This window comes from Petaurus breviceps, unplaced genomic scaffold, assembly GCF_028583685.1.
Source record: "Petaurus breviceps papuanus isolate PSGF00001 unplaced genomic scaffold, PetGlider_PUasm1.0 175, whole genome shotgun sequence".
Lineage (NCBI taxonomy): Eukaryota > Metazoa > Chordata > Mammalia > Diprotodontia > Petauridae > Petaurus > Petaurus breviceps.
In genome coordinates this window covers 22138864-22148456 of record NW_027185764.1, presented here as the reverse complement: position 1 = coordinate 22148456, position 9593 = coordinate 22138864, and the positions used below count along the sequence as shown (strand labels likewise).

The 9593-nt window shown below is 38.3% G+C and overlaps 1 protein-coding gene across 1 annotated transcript in view; it reads right to left on the bottom strand.

Annotated features, from left to right (window-relative positions):
- TMEM130 (transmembrane protein 130) overlaps positions 1–9593 on the bottom strand; it is a 59248-nt gene that overhangs the window by 16900 nt on the left and 32755 nt on the right. The window lies entirely within an intron of this gene.

Sequence of the window (9593 nt, the reverse complement as noted above, 5' to 3'; positions counted from 1 at the left end):
AGAGAGAGAGAGAGAGAGAGAGAGAGAGAGAGAGAGAAGAGAAGACTTATAGTCTAAAATTGTACTGATCTACAATGGTCCTAAAAGATCCCTGGTTTGCACAGACTGTACAGAGATAGTATAAAATAGAATGAAAGGCATAGTCAATGCTGGATAAGCCGTAAAAACACAATCACAGTAATAGACCGGGAGCTAGGAATTAGTATTACTATTCTGAAAACCAATTTGAAACTCTAAAAGTAACTAAAGTATACATTCCCTTTGACTCAGGGGTACCACTACTGAGTATATAACCCCAAGGAAGTCAAAGACATAGTAATAATACTTAGTATGATATGATGTAACAAAATAACAGTGTAATATACTATAATAGCTAGCATTTATATTGTACTTTAAGGTTTGAAAAATACTATACAAATATCTCATTTTATCCTCCCAACAACCCTGGGAGGTGGCTACTATTATTTTTGTTTTGTTTTTCTTTTTTTTTTTTTACTTTTTGGAGGGCAATTGGGGTTAAGTGACTTGCCCAAGGTCACACGGCTATTTTTTGTGTTAAGTGCCTGAGGCCGCATCCAAACCCAGGTCCACCTGACTCCAGGGCCAGTGCTCTACTTACTGCACCACCTAGCCGCCCCGGTAGGTATTGTTATTATCCCCATTTTACAGATAAGGAAACAGTGCTTAAAAAAAAAAAAGCTGGATTTGAAGAATTCTGCAAATCAAAGCTATTCTTCATTGTTTATCTCAACCTATGATTTTGCATTCCATTCGTGCACTGGCTCTAATAAATATGCTTTACTTTTATTTCTAATTTGTATGATTTCTGCTTGGTATCACTTCCTAGTTTTCTTAACGGAGTGAAGTGCAGTTAAATTGGCCAGCACTACAAGGGAGCAATTGCTTACAGAGGCATTACCTTCTCTAGATGCTATTTCTGCATTGTTGCTGCTCATCCTTTGTTTTCAAAGAGGACCAGTGACATCACTGCTGACATCATGACTTGAGAATGGACTGGATTTCAGTGAGGCAGAGCTGCTCAAAGTCATCAGGCTCATTTTCTCTCTTCCTGGGCCAATGAAGTCCAGGGGCAGGACAAAAGCCAAGATCATTGGCGACAGCCCCGGATTCAGTGGATAACCTTGAGGTCTCTGATGCCTGACCAAGTTGCAAGCACCCCACAGTATCTGCTTCAATCCTCTTCATGGCCACTGGAACCAATTGTTCTCATATGCTCATTTCACTGGGGAACGTCTTCACACCTCCCTAATTCTCTGCCAGGTTTGAAACCCATTGATTACCCTTAGCCTGGTTTAGCTTGTCTGCCAAAAAGGTTTACCAGAGTGTGACTGCTGCACAAGCTTCTTAGACACCAAAGGTGGCAGAGCAGCCCTGAAAAGATCCTCATACCAGAAGTGCTGGTCTTCCTAAAACCTCACCACCCCTATTTCTGTGTACCTTTGTAACCAATATAGGGACTTTTCCTCCTTATCTTAGAATTAGGAGACTATATCAAGTCCAGGCAAGTGGTACTAATTTCCTGTATTAGGGTAGCAGGCCTACCCACTTGCAACCTACCCAATTTGTCTAAGGTCACACAGTGAGTTCCATGCTGGGACCTAAACCTCCTCCTAATTTCTAGGCCAAGGTTCTTTCCACTAAAACAAGTTTAACTCAGTGCCCTTTCTGTGCCAAGATTCTTTAAGGGTCCTAGTCCTGCAATAATTCATTGCATAATACTATCTTCATCTTTGGATGATGATCTCTAGCTGACAGAAGTGACTCTGTTTTTGTTCTCTGGTCAATCCTATGTTCCTGTGTACCCAACAACTGACTTTACCGACAGGAATTCAAGGTTAGCAGACTATCAATTTAGCAAATTTCATCTAATCCCAGTGTGTAAGGTTAGCAAACTTTACTAATCACAGTATCATTGTGGTCAAAAAGGGGTAGTTGCCGTCCAGTACACCTTCTGACTGAATGCCTCTAAGCTCCCTTTCCTTCTCAGTTCTTGTGATTCTGACCAACAACTATAATCAGATACAAGGGCAGGGACCAGAGAGACCTGGGCTCTCAAATGGAGGACCAGCCTGCTGTATGCCCAAACCACTGTCATCATTGTGTCCCTGTACATCTGAAGGCTGAGGGAACCACACACATAATTAAATGCCTGTTTTACTCAACTGCTCAATTCATGATCCTTTGAGGGCTTAAGTTCCTTTTGCATATCTCTTCATCCACAAATCCCTTATAATCTTCATGGAGTAGAAGCTAGGGAATGGTATTACAAAAAAGATTCATGCATGGGGTTTACTAGATGGCCTCTAAGGCTTTTGCAACTCAAATGATGCTTAACATGTAGTTCAGGAGGCATTATCTCTCTAACTGCAACCTTACATACCTTCAACCCATTTGGTTTGATTAGTATTGTTGTCAACTTGCATGAAAATAGCAATGTCTGACATTCATATAGCTATTTAAGGGTTGAAAAGCATTTTACATGGAGAAAGGGGAGACTGGGTCTCCTCACTCAGGCTGAAGGTACAGCAGCCATTGTTTAGACATTTTCTGTCATGCTCAACTCTTCATGACCCCCTTTTAGGGATTTCTTGGCAAAGATACTGGAGTGGTTTGTTGTTTCCTTCTTCAGCTCATTTTACTGATGAGAAAACTGAGGCAAACAGGGTTAAATGACTTACTCAGGGATCACACAGCTCTAAAAAACTGGATTTGAACTCAGAGTTCACTGTTCTATCCACTGCACCACCTAACTGCCCGCTCTTGATTCTATTTCCAATACTGATCATCATGAAAGCTTTAATCTGTTCTTATTTTCTGACATTAGGCAACCTGGTAGCTCGCTGATTCTAGGGTGCCAGACCTACTACAGATTATCAGCTTTAGCCCTATTGCAGCTCAGAACTCTTGGACTCAAGTGATTCACAAGCCTCAGTCTCCCCAGCATCAGGGACAATAGGATTATACCACCAAGTCTGGCTCCCCATTGCCTTTTTGTAAAAAAAAAAAAAGTTTTTATTGATGTCTTTTTAAAATATTGCTATTGTTTTCCCCATAATCCCTCTTCTTCCCTGTCAGAGAGCCATCTCAAAGAGAGAAAGAGAGAGAGGGAAAAAAAATCAACACAACTGATCAATATATTGAAAAAGTCTAGGGGTGGCTAGGTGGCGCAGTGAATAGAGCACTGGTCCTTGAATCAGGAGGACCTGGGTTTGGATCCAGCCTCAGACACTTAACACAAAAAATAGCCATGTGACCTTGGACAAGTCACTTAACCCCAATTGCCCTCCAAAAGCAAAAAAAGAAAAAAGAAAAGAAAAAGTCCAAAAACATGTGCAATGTGTAAGCTCTATGGACTTCCCACCTCTGCATGAGGTAAGTTGGGAGTGCCCTCTAATATCTCTTCATTTTTGAGTCCTGCTTGATCCTTATAATTCTGCAACACTCACTTTTTATTTGTGTGTGTATGTGTATGGTTCTTTCCATTTACATCATCATAGCAATCATGTTTATTATTTTCTTGACTCTGTCTACTTCACTCTGTATCAATTCATATAGATATTTCCATGCTTCTTTGTATTCATCACATTCGTCATTTTTTAGAGCACAGTGATATTCCATTATTTATATACCACAATTTGTTTAGTCATTCTCGAGTCAATGGATATCTATTTGGGACCCGATTCTTTGCTTTCACAAAAAGTGCTACTATAAATAGCTTGGTGTCCTCATAGGACTTTTTTCTTATCAATGACTTCCTTTGGGTATAAGTCAGGTAATAGAATCTCTGGGTCAAAGGGTATGGACACTTTATATGGACTTTATTTGAAAAATTCCATGTTGTTTTCCAAAATAGTTGTGCCAATGTATAGCTCTACCAACAAGCATCAATGTGCCCATCATCCTCCAACTCTTCCAACAATGACTTGCAATTTTTGGTCATCTTTGCCAATTTTCAGGATGTGAGGTAAAACCTCTGATTTGACACCGCTTAATATTAGTGATTTGGAACATTCTTTCATGTGGTTGTTAATACTTTGCTATTCTTCCTCTGAGAACTATTTGTTCATATTGTTTGACCAAGTGAATTGTCCGGGATTTGGATTTTGGATTGTATATCAGATCCCTTAATTCATTAAATCCTTCCTAAGTGAAGGATCTCCAATTTGTTAAATAGGAGATCATGCCATGTGTGTGATGGTTGATGGTTGTTATTTTATCTTTCCTTGACCTATTTTCCAAGTCAATTGTCTTTGATAGGAGATAGCTTACATTTTCTTCTATTATTTCAATTCTTCAGATTTTGTTCTAATATTTTTTATTTTTTCATGGAGGATTTTTAGGGAGCCTTTTTCTTGGATAAGTTTACTACCATTTATCCTAAGATATTAATTTTCCTTTCAGATCTTTCCTCCATAGCTTTCCTGTCATTTATAATCTCTTGATTCTTCTAGGCATTCTTGTAGTCCTCATAGCCAAGTTGTTTTCTTCTATGACACTCTATTGTAACTGTGGTTTTATCTCCTCTTCTGGATTTTTATTTTGGTCTTTTATTGAGCCATAATATTTCCTTTTTTTTTTCTTTTTAAAATTTCATATGTATTTTTGTCACATTTTGAATTCTGAGTTTTCTCCCTCCTTTCCTCTCTTCCTCCCAAACCCACACTAGAGAAAGCTGACATTTAATATGGATTTATATATGGAACCATAGAAAACATATTCCATATATCCATTCTTTCTCTGGAAGTAGATAGCATTTTCCTTCATAAGTCCTTTGGAGTTGATTTGAATATTCACATTACTCAGAATAGCTTGGAAATTCATACTTACTCTTTAAATAACACTGTTGTTACTATATACAACATTCTCTTAGTTCTGCTTGTCTCTCTCTGCATTATATCATGCAAGTCTGTCCATATTTTTTTAAAATCAACCTGCTCATCATTTCTTATAGCACAGTAGTATTCCATCACAATTTATATCCTACAACTTATTCAGTCATTTTCCAATTGATGGCCATCCTCTCAATTTGCAATTCCTTGCCACCACAAAGAAAACTCCTATAAAAATTTTTGAACACGTAGGTTCTTTTGCTTTTTCCCTGATCGCCTTGGGAAACAAATCTAATAGTGGTATTGCTGGGTCAAAGGGTATACACAGCTTTACAACTCTTTGGGCATAATTCCAGAGGCTCTCCGGAATGGTTGGATCAGTTGACAGCTCCACTAGCAGGATCTCAATTTTTCCATATCCCCTCCAACATTTGTCATTTTCCCCAACCTGATAGGTGTGAGATAGTACCTGAGAACTGTGTTAATTTTCATTTCCCTAATCAATAATTATTTAGAGCATTTATTATGACTATGATAACTTTGATTTCTTCTTCCAAAAACTGCCTGTTTACATCCTTTGAGCCCATAATATTTCTTTATAGTGCTTTGTACTTCTCTTGTTTACTCGTATCTCTACCTTTAGTTCTTGATTTGGCATTTAGTATCAGCACTGGGCTTTTCCCTCTCCCACTGTGGTGCTCAAGCCCTGTTTTATCCTGCCCTTGCTTTCCTTGGTTTCTGCTGGTAGATTCCCATTCTTTCACTCTGCCTACCCTTAGAGTGCTGGCAGCTTTCAGGATTCCTGATCAGATTTTGCTGTTTGAATGCCATGTATTTTAAAGGAGGAAACTATAATTTAGGATGTGAAATTTTAGATTTAACCAGTTCAGCTATATGATCTAAGTGACAGAAAATGGAAATGAAAATAATTCCATAATTCTTAGATTAATGTAGTAATTAGGGTCTATACATTTTTCTTTATATTTCATAGAACTGTAATATAATCGTCTCTGCCCAAGAATGTTGATATGGGGCAATGTAAGGAATCTAGAAATTCCTGAGTAAGGTATTGTTTTCATAATCCTGGAGTTCATATTTTTAGGTTAATTATGTTACATACTATAGAAGCGAATGCTTGTGGTATTTATCATACAGAGGTTCCTAGGGGACCTAAATCTTAAGTAACAATTTACATTCATAAAATCAAAATAAAGTAGTGAGTAGAGAGCTGGCCTCAGAGCCATCTATGAGACTCTGTTGTAACTGGGTTCAAGTGGGTTCAAGTCCCATCTCACATACCTATTAGCTATATGACCCTGGGATAGTCCCTTAAGCCCTCTCTAAGACTGTAAGTTTCAGAACAGTGACCAATCTGCATTAGTAGAAGGAGGTTCTTTACTAGTACTTAACTAAACCAATGAAATCATAGGATTTGCTCCAAACTACTGACACTAAAGAAAATGCAAATCATAACAGTTCAAAGGTTTCACTTTATACCTAGAAAATTGGCAAAGATGACAAAAAAAAAAAAAACAAAAAGCAAGGAAAAAAAGTAAAAAGAGCTTTGACCTTGAAGCCAGAAAACCTGAAACCAAAACTGACCTTAGATACTTACTAGCTGTGTGACTCTGGGTAAATCATTTAACCTTTATCTGCCTCACTTTCCCCATCTGCAAAATGAGGATAATAAATAAAAATAAAAGCACTTACCTTCCAGGGTTGTGAGGATCAAATGAAATCTTTGTAAAGTTCTTTACAAACCTTAAAGCTCTATATAAATAAATGTTATTATTTTCAAATACTGTTAATAATTATTATTATAATATACATAATATAGTTATATTATGTATAATTATAACATATTGATAATTATTCATATTTATTAAATAAATATTATTGTTGCAATCAATGTTATACAAAAATTAAGTCAGGGAAACAGTATGGTATAAATGACTGAACGCTGGATTTAGAGTCAGGAGATCTGGATTTAATTCCTTTCTCTGCCACTGGCCAATTCACTTACCTCTTGGGCCTCAGTTTCTTCAACTATAAAATGAGAGGGTTGGACTAGACAACATCTAAGGTCCTTTTCAGTAGACTCTAATCTGCTCCTATGATCTGAAGGCTGTGCTGCCTTAGAGTTAAATGGAGCCAGATTTCAGATTCACAATCTGTTAAAGAGTTAGAGAATTTCTTTTGTTTTCTCTTTTTTCTTTCTCTCTAGATATCACCTTCATTAATTTTTCTCTTTGCATTTCTCTTTCTCTCTTAGAGACCACCTTTTCCAAAACCCTCATTTTTCAGAGAAGAAAACAAAAATTGCAATCAGGGCAGACACTAAAACTTAAGACTTTTCACTCCAAGCTTGGTTTTTTTCAGTCAAGTTGTCAAAATCTGGCCTTCTGAGATATGGCTGAGTCCTACTGGTTGATGACCCTGGTCTCACGACTCAGCATAAGTAGCTGAACAAAAAATTGCTAAATGCTCTATGGCCCTAAGCTCCCAAGGGTCACATGGCTAGCTAGCTCTCTGGAACATCTAACCATTCAACACTTTATCTTTCTAGATACACTCTTTTTTCTGGGGTTTTTTGGCCATTTGATTTTTTTGTTTTGTTTTGTTCTCTACCTGCCTAAGCACTCCTCCTTAGGCATGTCACACCCAGACTGCGGGTATACTTCAAGTTTCTGTTCTGGGCCCCTCTTCTCTTTTCTGTCTATGCTTCTCACCCAGTGACCCCATCAATTCTCATGGGTTTAATTTTCCAGCCCTACTCTCAATCCTGAGCTTCAGTGCCATATTACTAACTGCTTAGTTGACATTTTGGACTATTAGTCTTTAGTATCTCAAACACAATTGATTACCCCCAAACAGAGCTTAAGTGCACCTGGAGCCAGTGGTGGGAGGCTTGGTTTTCAGGAATGCCCACACCTTGGTGCTCTGTGATTGGGCAGTGGGTCAAGAGGTTTGTGGCATTCTCTGAGCTGGGAGAAGGCTATATATACCCCAATGTGAGATTTTGTTTTGGGGCTCACTTTGTGAAGTGTTGATGGGCATCCCCTCAATTTCTAATTCTTTGTCCCCAGAAAAGAGCTGCTATAAATATTTTTGTACATATAGATCCTTTTCATTTTTATCACTTGGGATAGAGACCTAGTTGTGGTATTGCTAGGTCAAATGGTATGCATGGTTTTATAGCCCTTTGGGCATAGTTCCAAATTTCTCTATAGAATGGCTGAATCAGGTCACAACTGCCAACAGTACATTAACATCTCATTCTTTCCCACATCCCCTCCAACATTTGTCATTTAACTTGTCTGTCCTATTAGTAATTCTAATAGGTATGAAGTAGCATGAAAGAATTGTTTTAATTTGCATTTCTCCAATCAATAATGAGTTAGAATATTTTTTGTATGGCTCTAGATAGCTTTAATTACTTCATCTGAAAACTGATTATATCTTTTAAACATTTATCAATTGGGGAATGGCTTTTATTTTTATAAGTCTGACACAATTCTCTATGCTAGAGAAATAAGGCCTTTATAGAGAAACTTGCTTCAAAAGTTTTTTCACAATTACTATTGCTAACTGTATTTCCCTCCATCCTATTCCCTGTACCCCCTTTTATTCTATTCTCTCTCTCCTTTCACCCTGTCCCTCCTCAAAAGTGTTTTGCTTTTGACTATCCCTTCTTCCATCTGCCCTCCCTTCTATCACTCCCTCCTTCTCTTATCCTCTTCCCCTTCTACTTTCCTGTAAGTTAAGATAGATTTCTATACCCTATTGAGTGTGTATCTTATTTCCTCTCTGAGCTAATTGTGATGAGAATCAGGTTCACTCATTCCCCCTCTTCCCCTCCATTGTAAAAGTTTTTTCTTGCCTCTTTTCTATGAGATAATTTACCCCATTCTACCTCTCCCTTTCTCTTTCTCCCAGTACATTCCTCTGTCACACCCTAATTTTATTTTTTAGATATTATCCCTTCATATTCAACTGCTGTTGCTGCTGATTCTGTCGAGTGACTGAATTAAGGCCTGCTCCTGACCTGCTGGGAACAGGCTGCGCTGGTGGGGCCCGAACTGGACTGTGCTCCACTCCAACCCTGATGCTTCAGAACCTTCCTGCTGACCTTTTAAGTTGTCCCTGCTGTCTGTGGGCCAAGAGGTCTGGAAACTGCCACAGCTACCAACAATGCGGTCACCCCAAGGCCTGCTCTGGGCTTGCTGGGGCCCCATCTGTGCTGACTGGCACAGCCTGCCCTGGACTCCTCTGTCAGTCTGGTGCAACAGACCTTTCTTGCCGACCTTGTAAGTTGTCTTGGGCTGGAAATTTGTTTCAATCCCTCTTTTATGGGTTCAGCTGCTCTAGAATTTGTTTAGTCATTTATAAAGGGTATTTGGAGGGTTTTGGAGGAGAGTTCAGGCAAGTCCTTGCCTTTACTCTGCCACCTTGGCTCCACCCTTTCTTGTGGCTTTTACCTTGGGTTCTAATTCTTTACAACATGACAAATGTCAAAATATGTCTAGTATTTTTTTAAGCTTCAATAAATGATTTATTATTTTACAATGAAAGAGTCCTTATTTGATTAAGAACTTTAATATAATAAATAAGAGAATTAAATGCTTAAAAAAATTTTCCTAATTACATTTTAATCTGGTTCTGGTCACACTTGAGTGTTATGGTCCACATGAAGCCTATGCATGTTTGACATTTCTCTGCTTTATATACTCTATCAGACAGCCA